This window comes from Grampus griseus (genome assembly GCF_964374135.1).
Source record: "Grampus griseus genome assembly, chromosome: 6".
Taxonomy (NCBI): Eukaryota; Metazoa; Chordata; class Mammalia; order Artiodactyla; family Delphinidae; genus Grampus; species Grampus griseus.
In genome coordinates, this window is record NC_139000.1 from 100,084,114 (window position 1) to 100,101,160 (window position 17,047).

The 17,047-nt window shown below is 47.4% G+C and overlaps 1 protein-coding gene across 1 annotated transcript in view; it reads right to left on the reverse strand.

Moving 5' to 3' along the window:
• LOXL2 (lysyl oxidase like 2) overlaps positions 1 to 16,428 on the reverse strand; it is a 97,447-nt gene extending 81,019 nt beyond the window's left edge. Inside the window, exon 1 of the mRNA XM_082656742.1 lies at positions 16,281 to 16,428. The gene's annotated coding sequence lies outside the window, so the exon portion shown is untranslated. The remainder of the gene's footprint in view (positions 1 to 16,280) is intronic.
• Between the last annotated feature and the right edge of the window lie 619 nt (positions 16,429 to 17,047).

Below are 17,047 nucleotides of genomic sequence, written 5' to 3' on the forward strand. Positions count from 1 at the left end.
CTCTTCTATCACCTCTTAGCTCTCTGACCTCAGGCACACTTAGATTTTCTAAGTCTCAGTATTTCATCTGTAAAATGGAAACGATATGTACTCAAAAGCAACTTTTTAAAGGAAGAAACAAGAAACACCTTCCTTTCAGGACTCTTTCAAAACTCAGAGATCATGTTTCTTAAGTCCCTGAACCATGGTAGGTGGTCCCCCCCCCAAGTCAGGTAAAATATTTGGGGTCCAACAGGTGCTGCCTGGTAGATTTGAGTCACGCTGTTCAAGTGCCAACTACAGTTCCGGTTGATGCTAAGTTGTATAATGTAAGTGGTTGTATTTAATTTTCTACTTCAGATTTCCCCAAGTGTTATTTGGGGAACTGGGAACTCCCGAGGATGACCTCAGGCAGTTCTTCCTGGAGCCAGCTCTTGCAAGAACGTACTTGAAGACTAGAGATAGACATTTGCTCCAAAGAATATACGATATTGGAGAAAAGTTTAGTTACCTAAATCAAAAAGCATGTTCACATGTGCTATGTAAACTCTGTAGGTGCTAAATTGGGCCAAGTTCCATGGGAGGGTGGGCTCCAGGGAGTCTGCGATGCCTGCAGATAAGACTTTTAAGCAGGGCTGATGTCAATTTTCTTGGTCTTGCTGGGAGTTGGGGCTGAGGGTGTGGTCAGAGGGAGAGAAAGAGTTCTAAGCCTGTATCTTGCTCAAGTTTCTCAGTTCATCATGAACAGTGCTCCTTCAATTGTCTGATAAACCTCACTTGTTGGAGGACATCTTTAACTCCAAAATATATGTCACCCCTGGAACTTTCCAGTATGTTCTAGAAACACTGATTTTTATATTTTATTGAAATATAGTTGACTTACAATGTTGTGTTAATTTCTGCTGTATAGCAAAGTGACTCAGTTATACACACACATACACATTCTTTTTTATATTATTTGCCATTATGGTTTATCCCAAGATATTAAACATAGTTCCCTGTGCTATACCGTAGGACCTTGTTGTTTATCCACTCTATATGTAATAGTTTGCATCTATTAACCCCAAACTCCCACTCCATCCTTCCCCCATCCCCTCTCCCCCTTGGTGACCATAAGTCTGTAGAAACACTGATTTCTATGATTCCAGGCATGGCACTGATAACGGATGACTATTTGAAAATACTTAATTTTGACCCAACAGGGCTCCAAAAGGAAAAGGAGAAAATCTATAACTAGAATTTCCAGGGCCCTTTTCTTTTTAATTTTTTAAAATATTTTGCCTTCTTTTCTTTTTTAATAAATTTACTTATTTATTTTTGGCTGCGTTGGGTCTTCGTTGCTGCGCACGGGCATTCTCTAGTTGCGGCGAGTGGGGGCTACTCTTCGTTGCGGTGCGCGGGCTTCCCATTGTGGTGGCTTCTCTTGTTGCGGAGCACGGGCTCTAGGCACGCGGGCTTTGGTAGTTGTGGCATACGGGCTCAGTAGTTGTGGCTCACGGGCTCTAGAGCACAGGCTCAGTAGTTGTGGCACACGGGCTTAGTTGCTCCGCGGCATGTGGGATCTTCCCGGACCAAGGCTCGAAGCCATGTCCCCTGCATTGGCAGGCGGATTCCTAACCACTGCGCCACCAGGGAAGTCGCCAGGGCCCTTTTCTTAAGCTGCTCTTTTGACAGCTGAATTATTCTGTTTGGGAAAGAATATCAAAGGCCTACTCCAAAAACATCTCTCGGTCTCAAGATTTCCTTGGGGCTACTCAAATGTTTCTCTTCCCCCCAAAGCAATCCCATTCGAATGACTTCATCGTCTACCTGAGAAAAGGCATTCTGTGTTGTAGAACTTGCCGGTGCAACAATATTTTCTGAAAAGCCAAGTGGCTTTGGACTACCCCAATGCATTCTTAAAGAATACGACAGACCTCGGCCTCTTACCACTGACACCTGAGTGTCAAAAAATGCCCAATATGACCAACTATTTCCTAGTCAATAACAAAGACATGCATAAGTGGGGGAAAACACATTGTAAAAATTCTACACTATTTGTGCATTTAGCGCTTTTAGCAAAAAGCACTGCTCTGACCAAAAGTTGATCTCCTTACCTCCTCCCATCCACCCACCAACATGACTGTCTGGGGCACAGAACCTCCTAAAACGGGTCTCCCTCAGGCTCCAGCTTTGCGTGACTGGCCTCATCCTTTCTGAGGGCCCTGGTAGGTAGGGAAATGATTCCTTCCGCCCAGCACTTGCTCCACATCTTGTGCTCTGGAGCCCCCAGTCACTGGCCTGCTGACCCAAATGAGAAACATCGCATCAGCAACCATGCGGCTCCCCAGCCAGGAGCAGTGGTCCTGGCTGCAAAAGCCACTTGCTTAGTGTCATAGAACAGTGGAGCGTAGAACTCGGCTGGATTCTTTCACCCAGACAGAATGGTCCCCTTGATGTCTCTGCCAGATGTCAGCATTCAGCTACGGGGTCAGGGGAGGGATGGGGGCTCTCTCCTCCATCAGACCCGCCCCCTGCCGCCTGCCAGGGGATTCCTGCTCGGCCAGCAGGAGTGATGAATGGTCCTCATTCACGGCCCAGAGCACACGGGAGAGGCTACCCCAGCTGTGGTCGGATGCTGCTTCTGGCCGCACACGGAACACATTCCTTTGTGGAGGAAGGCTGTCTTGGGTGGATGGGTTTGGTGCTCAGAGAATGAGGGAAGCGGGTGGAGACAAGGGGGCCCTTCTGAACCACCTCAGACAAGAATGCAGACTCTGACACCATGCTTGGCCAGGGCTGGTCCATTTGACCCCTGGCCAAAGATTCCACCTTGGTCCTGTCTATTTCTGGCCACAGAGTGGGAATGTTCAGGTGAAATGGCCAGAGGTAGGCATACAAAACTGAATTTTTTTCAGCCTCCAGAAAGAGACCTTTGTCAGGCATAATTTTTTGTGACCGATTGGGGTTCCCCACAGTCCATCACTGCCTCTGGGTGGAATCTCATTCTGACCAGGCTGTTTCCTGGGGAGGATGAAGGTACAATTTCAAACACTTTAAAATGTGCCACTGGAGACTCTCAGATTGAATGGGAAAGCAAAAGCCAAATAAATATATAGTGTCTATAAGAGACACATCTTTTTTTTTTTAATTTTATTTATTTTAAATTTATTTTTGGCTGTGTTGGGTCTTCGTTGCTGCACGCGGGCTTTCTCTAGTTGCAGTGAGCGGGGGCTACTCTTTGTTGCAGTGCGTGGGCTTCTCATTGCGGTGGCTTCTCTTGCTGCGGAGCACGGGCTCTAGGCACGCGGGCTTCAGTGGTTGTGGCATACGGGCTCAGTAGTTGTGACTCGTGGGCTCCAGAGCACAGGCTCAGTAGTTGTGGTGCACAGGCTTCGTTGCTCCGCAGTATGTGGGATCTTCCCGGACCAGGGCTCGAACCCGTGTCCCCTGCATTGGCAGGTAGATTCTTAATCACTACGCCACCAGGGAAGTCCCCAGGGCCCCCAAGAGACATATCTTATCTCTATAGCTTGTAGCCCATAAAGAAGGGGCAGGGGAAATCCAAAATCAGTGCTACTGCTTGAAGGTAGAGGAAGCAGAGTGAGGCGGATATGCCCATCGGGTTCAAATTAGCCACCCCCCCAAGCCCTAAAAAAATGCAGCTACGGTTTGACCACAGGATAACATATAGTAATGGAAAGAACATGGTGCTGGCATCTGAGAGTGGTCCCAGGTTCAAATCTGCCTTCTGCAAATACAGAAGGGTCTTAGGGTTTTACAGCAGTGGTCCCCAACATTTTTGGCACCAGGCACCGGTTTCATGGAAGACAATTTTTCCACAGACTGGGGGTGGGGGAAATGATTTCAGGAGGATTCAAGCACATTACATTTATTGTGCACTTTATTTCTATTATTATTACATTGTAATATATAATGAAATAATTATACATCTCACCATAATGCAGAATCAGTGGGAGCCCTGAGCTTGTTTTCACTTGCCACTCACTGATAGGGTTTTGATGTGAGTCTGCAAGCAACTGATTTATTATGGTCTCTGTGCAGTCAGACCTCTCTGCTAATGATAATGTGTATTTGCGGCCGCTCCCCAGCTCTAGCATCACTGCCTCAGCTCCACCTCAGATCATCAGGCATTAGATTCTCATAAGGAGCACGCAACTTAGATCGCTCGCATGTGCCGTTCACGGTAGGGCTCGTGCTCCTATGAGAATCTAATGCCACCACTGATCTGACAGGAGGCGGAGCTCAGGCGGTAATGCCAGCGATAGGGAGCGGCTGTAAATACAGGTGAAGCTTCTCTCACTCGCCTGCCGCTCACCTCCTGCTGTGCGGCCTGGTTCCTAACAGGTACCAGTCGGTGGCCCAGGGGTTGGGGACCCCTGTTTTTGTGGGTTCCATAAAATATATCAAGTGCCCAGGACAGTCAGTGACTGGCTCAGCCGTGTTCAATGAGTGGTAACTATTATAGTTATAAAATCCACAACAACCTGGAAAAATTCCAGGAGGAGTGTCACTTAACCCATCAACCACTCTTCAGCCACTCTTTTTTTTTTTTGGCCACACCAGGAGTCTTGTGGGATCCCCAACCAGGGATCGAACCCTAGGCCCCCTGCAATGGAAGCTTGGAGTCCTAACCACTGGCCCACCAGGGAATTCCCACCCATCGACCACTTTTAACACGGCATTTGGGTAACAGGTTTTAACCATCCTCCCACCCCTCCCTGACCCCCAACACATACACAGTCTCAGACACACCGTTTCTCAGAGCTAACAGTCAGTAGCCAAATTGGTCCAAATTTCTGTGCCACTTTGAAGGTGATATTAAAATTCATAAAAGGCAGGCAGGGAAGGAGAACAGAATTCGGGGCCAGAATGATGTGCAAATTTTTCAAGTAATCCAATCATTGCATTGTCTTGTTTCCAGGGGAGGAACTGTAGCTGGGGATGGGGTCACTGCATGCAAATCTCTGGAGAGGGGGTGTTGAGGGCTGGTCCAGGCACAGACACTGAGGTAGAGAGGGGCTCAGACAGTTGGGGGTAAGAGAAGCATACGGCGGGGGGGAAGTGGGGGGAGTCCTGGGATGGAGGGAATGTACAAACCAGCTTTTCTTTAAATTTTTTTTTTTTTTTTTTTGACTACGCAGTGTGTCTTGTGGGATCTTAGTTCCCAAACCAGGGATTGAACCTGCAGAGTGGAAGCACAGAATCCTAACCACCGGGCCACCAGGGAATTCCCCAAACTAGCTGTTCTAAGAGATGGATCCTCAAAACGGCCAAGGAGCTCAGTTCTTAAGTGACATCCTCCCCAAGCCCTCCCTATTTAGCTTCCTTCATGCCTCAGGGAGCGCTAGTCACAGCAGGACTCAGCCATGGCTTCAGACACCTTCTGCATCTCCAGAAGCTTCCAGGCAAAGCTCCCTTCCAAGCAATGCAACCTGAACCAACAGGCCTGAGCCCCTTCAATGAGAAATATACCCCAGGGCCCAGTGAAGGAAGGAGCAGCTGGTACAGAGGCCATGGCCACATCTTTGGCTTGTCTAGAAATGTCTGGTGACCCAGGGGAGGGGGCAGGAGTGCTGTACTAAAGTTTGTTAAGAGCCTATGATGTGGGATTCAGCTGTCCATAGAAGCACTGGAAGCCCTTCCAGAAGCCCAGTGAGTGATAGCAGCAGGTAACAACTGTCACCTCACCAAAACTGGCCAGGCTCAGCCCACGATGCCAGCTGGTACTGTGTCAAGATACTGACATCCAGGGGCTTCCCTGGTGGCGCAGTGGTTAAGAATCTGCCTGCTGATGCAGGGGACACAGGTTCAAGCCCCGGTCAGGGAAGATCCCACATGCCGCGGAGCAACTAAGCCCGTGCGCCACAACTACTGAGCCTGCGCTCTAGAACCTTCAAGCCACAACTGCTGAGCCCGTGTGCCACAACTACTGAAGCCGGCGCGCCTAGAGCCCGTGCTCCGCAACAAGAGAAGCCACCACAACGAGAAGCCCACGCACCGCAACGAAGAGTAGCCCCTGCTCGCTGCAACTAGAGAAAGCCCGCACGCAGCAACGAAGACCCAACACAGCCAAAAGTAAAAAAAAATCAATAAATTTAAAAAAAAAGATACTGACATCCACAGAGTAGTGGCATATACACAGAGAGCTTCAAGTTCTTGCTTTTACTGAGGAGGCAGACTTTCTCAGCTATGTTTGGAGCTGACCCATGTCACTGGTGCTGATCACAAGCCTTTTCTGGACCTCCTCCTAGAATGATTCTAATATTTTATTGCATCTCCAAACACGGCATGGCTCCCACTGGCAATTACAGGGTGCCTCCACTTTCCTTATCATGACATCCACTAGTTTCAACTCTGTGTTTAAGCATCTACTCATATGTATATATAAAAAATCCTAAGGAATATATTAAAAGACTATTAGAACTGATAAAAGAATTCAGCAAGGTTATAGGATGCCAGATCAATATACAAAGATTAACTGTGTGGACACACCTTCAAAGAACAATCCAAAAATTAAATTAAGAAAATAATGCCATTCACAGTAGCATCAAAAAGAATAAAATACTTAGGAATAAACTTAACAAAAGACATGCAAAATTTATACTCAGTGAATGATAAAACATTGTTGAAAGAAATTAAAGAGGATTTAAATAAATTTTTCAAATTCCATGTTCACGGATTGGAAGACTTAATATTGTTAAGATGAGAATATAAATTGATCTACAGATTCATCACAATCCTTACCAGAATCCCAACTGACTTTTCCATGGAAATTGACAAGCTGATTCTAAAAGTCATACGGAATTGTAAGGGACCCAGAACAGCCAAAACAACTCTGAGAAAGGAGAACAAAGTGGGAGGACTCACACTTCCCGATTTCAAAAGGTGCTACAAAGCAATGGTAATCAAGACAGGGTGATACTGGCACAAAGATACAGGCATATAGATCAATGGACTAGAACTGAGAGTCCGGTGATAAACTCATATATCTACGATCAATTGATTTGGACAAGGGTACCAAGACCATTCAATGGGGAAAGAATAGTCTTTTCAAAAAATAATGCTGGAGTAACTGCATAGCCACATGTAAAAGAAAGAAGTTGGACCCTTACCTCCCACCATTTACAAAAATTAATTCAAAATGGACCAAAGACCTAAATATAAAAGCTGAAATTTGAAAACTCTTAGAATAAAACACAGCAGTAAATATTCATGACGTTGGGTTTGGCAATGGCTTCTAAGATACAACACCAAAAGCATAGGTAACAAATTGAAAAATACCTATATTGGACTTCATAAAAATTACAAACTTTTTTGCATCAAAAGACACTATCCAGGGCTTCTCTGGTGGCGCAGTGGTTGAGAGTCCGCCTGCCGATGCAGGGGACACGGGTTCGTGCCCCGGTCCGGGAAGATCCCACATGCCGCGGAGCGGCTGGGCCCGTGAGCCATGGCCGCTGAGCCTGCGCGTCCGGAGCCTGTGCTCCGCAGCGGGAGAGACCACAGCAGTGAGAGGCCCGCGTAGCACAAAAAAAAAAAAAAAAAGAAAGAAAGAAAAGACACTATCCAGATGAACTAGAGCAGCAGCAGTGGGGGTAGCAAAAAGGGTGTAGTGATCAATTTTTTTTTTATTTTGTTTGCATATCTGTCTCTCTCCTAAGACGGTGAATCCCTTGGAGGGCAGATACGTCTCTGGATCCCCTGAGCCCAGCACAGAATAAATGTTGAGTAAATGTGATGTGAACCGAGAAAAAAAAAAATCAAGAAAGTGAAAAGACAACCCACAGATGGGACAAAATATTTGTAAATCGTATATCTGACAAAGGTCTAGTATCCAGGATATATAAAAACCCTTAAAATTCAATAACAAAAGACAAGCAGTCCCAATTTAAAAATGGGCATAGGACTTGAATAGACATTTCCCCAAAGAAGACATACAAATAACTGACAAGCACATGAAAACATGCTTGAAATCATTAGTCATTAGGGAAATGCAAATTAAAACCACAATGAGATACCTCTTCACACACACTAGCGTGGCTATAATTTTTTTTTTGAAGTGGGGAAAAGTAGGCGTTGGTGAAGATGTGGAGAAATTGGCAGCCTCATACAGTGCTGGATGGAATATAAAATGGTGCAGCCACTGTGGAAAACAGTTTGACAGTTCCTCAAAATTTTATACAAAGTATTATCATATGATCCAGCAATTCCACTCCTACTTATATACCCAAAAGGATTGAAACCAAATGTTCAACCAGAAATTTGTACACAAGTATTCATAACAGTGCTGTTCATTATCACCAAAAGGTAGAAACAACCCAGATGACCACCAACAGTGAACAGATAAACAAAACGTGGTGTATCCTCACAATGGAGTATTATTGGGTCATAAAAAGGAATGCAGTGTGGATACATGCCACTACATGGGTGAAACTTCAAAACATCATATGAATTAAAGAAGCGAGACAAAAAAGGCCATATATCACATAATTCCTTTATATAAAATATCCAGGGCTTCCCTGGTGGCGCAGTGGTTGAGAGTCTGCCTGCCGACGGGTTCGTGCCCCGGTCCGGGAAGATCCCACATGCCGCGGAGCGGCTGGGCCCGTGGGCCCTGGCCGCTGAGCCTGCGCATCCGGAGCCTGTGCTCCTCAACGGGAGAGGCCACAACAGTGAGAGGCCCGCGTACCGCAAAAAAAAAAAAAAAAAAAAAATCCAGAATTGGCAATGTAGAGACAGAAAGTAGATGAGTGTTTGTTTAGTGATGGGAGTAGGGGGAGGGGAGGAGGAAGAGGCAATGGCTAAAGTATACAGGTTTCTCTTTGTGATGGTTGCACATATCTGTGAATATACCAACATCCATTGAATCGAACACTTTAAATGGGTGAACTGTATAGTATGTGAATTATATCTCAAGCTATTAAAAAATAATCTATTTAACTGACACTTAAGTTTAGTAGTATCTACTTACTAAGCATCTGTTACATGGCAAGCATTGTATTAGGCACTGGAATTCAAAGATGAATCTGACTTTCTGCCCTGAGGGTTCTGAGGGTTCTGCCCTCTAGGAGTTCACAGTATATTTAGAGATGTAAAAAGAGTACAGAAATAGGTACAGAAATAGAACTGGGAAGGCAGTGATTACAATTAGAGATGAGGAACATTTAGAGAGTTGACACCTGGGCAGGTTTCGAAGGGAAGTAGGAGTTTGACAGGTCGCTGGTGGGGAAGGGAGATGATTCCAGGCAGGTCTGAAATAACACAGGATGTTCTGAGACCTGTGTGGGGTTCAGAGTTGCAAGATGCAAAGTGGAAGGGCTGGCAGAGTGGGTGGGGTGAGGAGAGGTGGAAGAGGTGAGCTTGGAGAAGCAAGCTTAGGGCCATGAGGAGACTTGAATATCATGCCAACAAATGTTGAGTTTTCCTTTTGGGGATGTGGAGCGACGATATACCTATCGTCGGGAGGGCAAGGGGGGCAGATTTGTGATTGAAAGCAGGAGTCAGTGAACGACAGCCCTTGGGCCAAATCTGTGAAGTTTTTAGAAATAAACTTTTATTGGAACACAGCCATGCTCATTTCTTGTCTGTGGCTGCTTTCCCACTAAAACAGCCAAGTTGTGACAAAGATCGTACGGACCCATTAAGTCTGAAATATTGGCTATCTGGCTCTTAGAGAAAAAGTTTACCAACCTCTGCTCTAGAAAGATCCCTGTGCCTACTGGATAAAGGATGGCTTCCCACAGGTTAAGACCAAGGGAAAAGAGTCCAGTTAGGAAACTAGCAACTCTCCAGGCAAAGAAGATGCTGGGGTACCATGACGTTGCAACATCATGACGTTGGGATAACAGATGACATAGGGGGTTGATAGTGGGGTGGGGAGGTGGGTGTGGCTTTGAGAGCCTCCTGAAGAAAAAACACCTGGGGAATATCAATTGAAGAAAATTAACAGTGAAAAGGATAAGAGAACTCATGGCGTTTCATGGACGTCTGAATTTTAGTTTTTTCTTCTTAAATCATTACAATGGTCCCTAAACCTCACGTTTACTTGAGTGCTCTCAGACAGACCATCTGAACTCAAGGCAGCTTACAAGTTTTTTAAAATTATTCTTACAATTTGGTTATGGGCATGCTGGAGCAATTCCAGATCACCTGATGGGCTGTCTTCCCCGCTCTGTGTGTTGCAAGAAGCCCAAACTCCACACCACACTCTTTGGCTCTGCTCTGAGGCTGCTGTTGGCACCAGGTAGGCACCATGGAGTTGGTTGCCAGACATCAGAATATCATTCTTGACTGATGATTTATTTTTAAATGCACAAGTCAAATATCATGTCTTACTCATTTTTGTCTCTTACAGAGACTGGCAGAGTGTCTGGCAACTAGAAAGTCACTCATAAATCATTTTAGTTAAGAGAGAGCACCAGGCAGGAAGGGAAGGAGGAAGGAAGGAAAGGAGAGCAGGAAGGCAGGACGTGGCCACAGAAGTTTTCATTCATGGCTTGAAACTTGTGATCCAGGGAGTTCCCTGGTGGCTTAGTGGTTAGGATTCCAGGCTTTCACTGCCGTGGCCCAGGTTCAATCCCTAGTCGGGGAACTGAGATCCCACAAGCCGTGTGGCAAGGCCAAAAGAAAAAAAAAGAAGAAAAAAAGAAAGAAACTCATGATCCAGCAGAAGCTGACAAAAGAGTAGGAGTTCTCCAGGTGGATGCAAACCTCTTCAGCCCAGGGAGAGCCTGGAAGAATAATACTTAGTGGTGATGTCCTAATATAGCTGCAACTGCAAATCCCAAATATGTTGTATTATCTTCCCTAAACATTTTAAGGAAAGAGGTTGCTTAAATCTCACAACTAATCTTGCTGCCTCTAAGATTATAAATTGTGTTTTTCAAAAATCTCTTCTAAACCATCTCACGGTAGACAAAATGAACATCCACTCCCAAGACCCTGAGGTGTAATGGAAGCAGCCCCATGCGGGCATGAAATGTATTTGGAATCTCCTGCTTTGCCTTTAATTGCGTGCCCTCTGGGTAATGTCCTATTCTTGATCTAGGTGCTTGTTACAAGGGTACGTTCATCTTGTAAAAGTTCATCCAGAACAGGTATTTGTACTTCTATATTCATAGCAGCGTATTTCCGATAGCCAAAAGTGGAAGCAACCCAAGTGGACAGATGAACGAATAAACAAAATGTGGTACATACACACGATGGGATATCACTCAGCCTTAAAAAGGAAGGAAATTCGGACACACACTACAACATAGACAAAGTTGAAGACGAGATATTAAGTGCAATAAGCGAGTCACAAAAAGACAGTGTATGATTCCATTTATATGAGGTATTTAGAGTTATCAAAATCATAGAGACAGAAAGTAGAATGGGGCTTGCCAAGGTGGTGGGAGAGTGGAGGGTCAGTGTTCAGTGGGTGCAGAGTTTCATTTTTGGAAGATGAAAAAATCCTGGAACAGACGGTAGTGATGGTTGCACAACAGTGTGAATGTATGTAACACCACTGAACTGTGCACTTAAAAACGGTTAAAACGGTGAGTGTTATGTTATGTATAGTTCACCACCATAAAACGAAATGAAAGTTCATCCAGTGTCGTATGAAAGTTCATCCAGTGTCGTATACTTAGGCTTGGTGCTGTTTTACTTACGTCTGTTATTCTGGGGAGACGGGTCCTTTAAAAAGGTACTTTACTCAAATTTATATTTGTGTTTGTTTTAGAAGAGTTTTATATTTGTGTTTAGGAAACTATCCGCCTTACTAGGTCATGAGTCATGCAGGCACTCTGGAAAGCTGTGCTATGTTTATCTCGGGACATCCGTAGCGCCCCAGGGACGAGGCTGGAGGTGGGGGGTGTTCATGGACCCAAGTTCAAGAAGAACAAAGAAACGGAGCAAATGAGAGCTGTTCGCAAGTCGTCGACAAAAGTTATCTTCTCATAAGGCATACGCTGTATAGGAAAGTGGCATTATTTTTTCAGAAGATGCTCTTAGCATCATGTTGGCGACGCATCAGAAAAGACATATGGGAGCCATTGCCATGGGACAGCCCTGGGTACAGCTGTGTCTGCTTGTCTATCAAGTTCCGACACGAAAAAACTAAAAAGAAAATGTATCATCATTCGCGTACAATATTATAATACTATAGGTGTTTCAAGTGAAGGAATCAAAAAGCCTTGGGCAAGGAGAACTTATTAACTGTGATCCTAATCACATCCTCATCATGTGCTGACTTCGTTCTCACTCTACACCCATATGTACCACACACACTTACCTGGGTACACTCTTTCTGCCAAGGGAAGTGCAAAAGGGTTTTTAAAACTCTGGATGGACATCTTATCTGAACTGTCACCATCATGCTTTATCACCCTCGAGCAAGTGCCTATTCTGAAAGGCTGGTTCTGGTGCCTAAAGACATCTCTGATGCTGGTGGTGGGGGAAGATGGGCCAGCACACCTGGCTGGGCTGTGCTCCTGGCGGGTCACACACACCTTCTGCAGGAGGACAGCTCGAATGACTAGGATGAGAAGGTCTGAAGACTCGCTTCAACCTAGACAGGGCAGAGACTGAGGAGGTAAGGAGTGCATTGTTGCGGATCTGTCTCTCTGGGCATCAAGTTGGCTTTCCTTTTGCTGGCCCACGATTGCCAGTCCTGCTGGTTCTATGGACCTGGAGCAGGACAGGCTGTGGCTACTTCATCTGAGGTCTCGTGGCCCCCGGGTCTGGAGTACAGGAGGGACTGTGTGACACTGACATGCAGACTGACCACAATGCCCTTCTCCAGAGGGAAATGAACAATAGTCATTACAAGCTGTCCTTCTGAACCCAGGCAACCCCAGGAGAGGGAAACTATACCTCCTAAAGCTCCCAAAACTGTAACAGGAAGAAAGCCACAGCAGCTGCCGACATGGAATCACCTAGAAATTCTACCCCCATGAAGACAGCCTGTTAGCTGAGGGGGACGAGAATTCATGGATGCCAGAGGATGGTGTGGTTAAAGGGTAATGCTTTGTCCCTTTGGAGCTCCTACGGTTGAATAATGGGTTTGGAGCAACCAGTTTCTCTCTCCCTAACTGGCTGTTTTGTGGAAGGTCTGTTCATTCCATGTCTATTTCAGGGCAATGAACATGAGAGCAGAAAATCTAGGCATCAAGAAATAAGAGATTCCTTTTTCCCACACCGCCAGCCAAGAAAGGAGAATTCCAATTCATGAGTCTCATTAATAAGATGTAAAAATGACTTCCTTATCACCCCTTTCCAAAGCAAATAAACACAAGTAGTAAAAATGCTAAAAGTAAAAAGTTCTGGTGTCCTATATCCTCATCAGACAACGGCAGAATAAACAAAGCTGTCCATAAATGAAGAACCTCAGAGGGGAGCCTCTCCTCTGCCATAGAATTTCAGCTGCCTCCAACTAAAGATGCCAACGGCCAGAATACTTGGGCAATGATCAGCGAGGGGTAATTGTTCTCAGTGAGATTTCTTTCTGAGCCCTTGGTCTCTTCCAGGAATTCCAATTCCAGTCATTTCGCTCACCCTACTTTCAGAACTAGGAGCCAGAGAATGGAGAAGGATGACGGCTCCTACCTCAGAGAGGGCCACCCTGAGTTCTCGAGAGGTGAGTTGCTTTCCTACAGTTTTACAAGAAGCTGGGAAATAAGCCCAGGCTTCCTGACTTTGCAGCTGATTTACCTCTAGCACCAAATGGCCAAGTACTCAGTATTTACACTGGGATTTCTGATAGCAGGTGTATAGGAAGTGGTAAGCCCAGGATGAAGCCAGAGCCAGGATGAACACGTCAGAGCACAACTTATGTTCCTTGAGCAGCGCTGAGAAACAGAACCACCACTGCCCAGGACTAAGGATGCTGGGTCAAGTCCTGGCTAGGCCAGTCACCAACTGTGCCATCTGGACAGCTTATCTGTTGGCCAGTCTACTCAACTATAGCGTGAATTCAACAAAACCCACCTCGCTCTTTAGTGGGAAGTTGTAAGAATCAAATAACACGGTGGACAGAAAAGTGGTTTGCAAAGAATAACATACGATGAACATAAATTATACAAATCAACAGAACTCCGGTCAACTGTAAAAAGACATCTGGGGGAAAACTGGGGGAAAAAAATTTGAATTTTTTTGGACTAGGTATTAGATGATACCAAAGAATGATTGTTAATTTTCTTAAGTATATTAACGGCATAATGGTTATTTAATATTTTTAGAGGTCACGCTGAAATATGTAAGAATGAAATGATTTTATGTCTCGGATTTGCTTTAAAATACTTCCCTGAAAAGGAAATAAGAAAGGGGTAGATGAGGCAAGCGTGGCAAAATGTCAATAACTGTTGAAGCTGAGTGCGACGTATATGGGGGGCCTTCTCCCTACTATTGTTTATATTTGAAATGTTTCCGAATAAAAAAATGATGTTTAAATAAACAGTGTAGCATTTTCTAGGACACTAGAAAGCTTCACTAATGGTCACCACCAGAAGCACAGAAAATCTGCCTCATTCACAAGGCCCCTTGTACACTGGTCAGCCAGGGGTCAGAGGACAAGAATTTGGGAAAAGGCCAGGAGAGGCCAGGCAAGGAGCCGAGCTGTAAAGGAGATAGATGAAAACATTTTCGTAGCCTCTCCCGTCTGCCATGCACCAAAATGTCAGCCAACCTGTAACATCAAGTGGATGCTTTGTCTTCAGGCTTAAGTTTCCTATTCAACTTTGCCACTTAATGGCTAAGTGGCCTTAGACCAAATCACTTTTTAGCACAAAGTCACGGAGAGGCACACACATGGGTTTGATGCTCACTCCAGGGACAGATACTAGGGACCAGGAAGGGGAACAGGACAAAGGGGGGGGGTGGTGAGAGATGAATAATTTAGCTAAGGGAGAGTCCAGGGAGTCAGTCGTTCATCTGGGAACTGACCAGGGAAATGAGCACTTCGACTCCGTCCTAAGCCCCATCCCCGACCATTAAGTACACAATACACCATAAATAACGAAATAATTCCACCAAGGGTGACGAACGGCCTTTTGGGGGTCAGGGACAGACAGGCTAGCGGCGGGGTAGGAGCGGGGCCTGGAGGAGGGGACACGGATTCGAGTCTCCACTTCAGCACTTTTCCCTTTCCGCAAAAAGAATCCCTTGGACTGATTTGAAGATCTCCGCAGTTCCAAGACTTCAGGGGACGAAATTAATTTGGGGCATGTTTCTGACTTTCATTCCTCTCTCTCCTCTCATCAGGACTCGAGGTTTCCCAGCCAGGAGAAGTTCAGTCCCCCCTCCCCAGTGGTGTTTCGCAGCGTCCCCTCGCCCCACCCTCGCTGATTTTTGGTGGTCTTTCCCGGGGCTGGGTGAGGGATGACGAAGTAGGAATCTCGCCTGTTTCTTCCAATCATTTCTATTCCGGTGCTGATTTACAGCGACACCTCTGGCAGGCAGCTACTCCAGAGGGCTCCAGATGGGGGGTTGGCTGGGCGGCGGGTTGGGGGGAGGCGGGGGCGGCGGAAGCGCGGTGTTCAAAGCGCCTGCGTAAAAGTTGCGGGCACTGAGGTCAGAAGGAGTATCAGCGTTAAGACCAGGATTAGCCCCGGGGCGATCCTGCGTAGACCATCCGTGGGTTAGCTTGTGCTGGCTCTTTCCTACTCCAGGACCTCCCCTTGATAATTGGCGGGAGAGGTTTCCTGGTACCCTGACCAGCCAGGAGTGAATACCTGAGGTGCGGACCGCGCCTCTCCGTCCACCGGACTCAGGGCTTTCCTTCGTTCACTAGCCCTCACTCCCCACCCCAACCCCCCGGCCCCGTGCGCTCCACATCCCCAAAGCCACAGCTCCGGAGACACCCCAGTGCGCCCCCGTCCCCCGCGCGCTCCGCATCCTCAAAAGCCAGAACTCCTGGCACCAGCGCAGCCCCCGGTGTCCGTGGCTCCACGGTGCACCCTCCTAGGCACCTAGCACGCACCGGGTCTCGTCTGACTCTGTCCTGTCTGGTCGCAGGCGCCCCTGGCGAGCCAGGAACCGAGCGCCCAGCTCCCGGGGGCGCCGCTGCTGCGTGAGCTCTCCGGATTCAGGCGAGGTGGGGCTGGGTGGGTCCGCCCGAGTCGGGAGCGGGACCCGTTAGCCTGCACGTCCTCGCGTCTCCGAGCAAGGAGCCTTCGCTCTGTGTGCCGCCTCTCAGCTCCCGGGAACCCCAAGCACTGCTGAGAGGCGGCCCGCGGGGAGCGGCGCCTGGAGACCCCACCGGGACCCCCGCTTTCCCGCGAACCGCCGTGGGGAGAGGGAGGCGCCGGCAGCGCTCTTACTTGTCAGCAGGGGTGCGCACTCGTTCGACTGGGGCCAGGCTCTCCACGACGGCCCCTCTCTGCGCCCGTCGCCGCGGAGCCCCTTTCCCGAGCTGAGGGGGCGAGCCGACTTCTCCGGCCGTTGGAGAAACCGACCTCCAAGTTTAGGAAGCCGCGGGCTGGTGTCGCTCTCCAACCCTTTTCCCGGTACTTTTAACCAGCGTCGGACCGCAAACCCCTCCCCGGACCCACCCCCTTCCCTGAAGGCGGCCACCGCAGCAGGCGCGGCCTCCTGCCCCTTTTGTTGTAATTCGAGAGCAGCAGCTCCCCTGGCCTGAGGGGCTGTGCGGGGGAGGCTGCGTGCCAGCGGCGCAGCCCTTCCCAGGCTTTTCTCGCCCAGGTTTCCGGAGCCTGAGAAGCTAGGGAGAGGGCTTTTCCTCTGGGAGATACCTCTACACGCCCCCACCCGCCATCCCGCCCCCCCGCCGAGCTCCCGGAATTTAACCCTTCGGTGTTCTTATCCACCAGCAATAGGGCTCGTGCCTAACCCATTTCCGTATCCAGAAAGCCCAGCACTGACTGGCACGTAGTAGACGCTCAATAAAAACTGATGACTGAAAGAGTTCAGATACTTTCATCTACCTCTCCTGGGTTTCTCCTTTACGGGCAAAGCATTTTCCGGAGGTGACTACAAAGAGCCCCCTTTCTTCCAGCAGATCGAGCCTCTCTCTCCTCTGAGGATCCGTTTTCTCCTTTGTAAATTAAAGGCTTTGGATTCAGTGACCTCT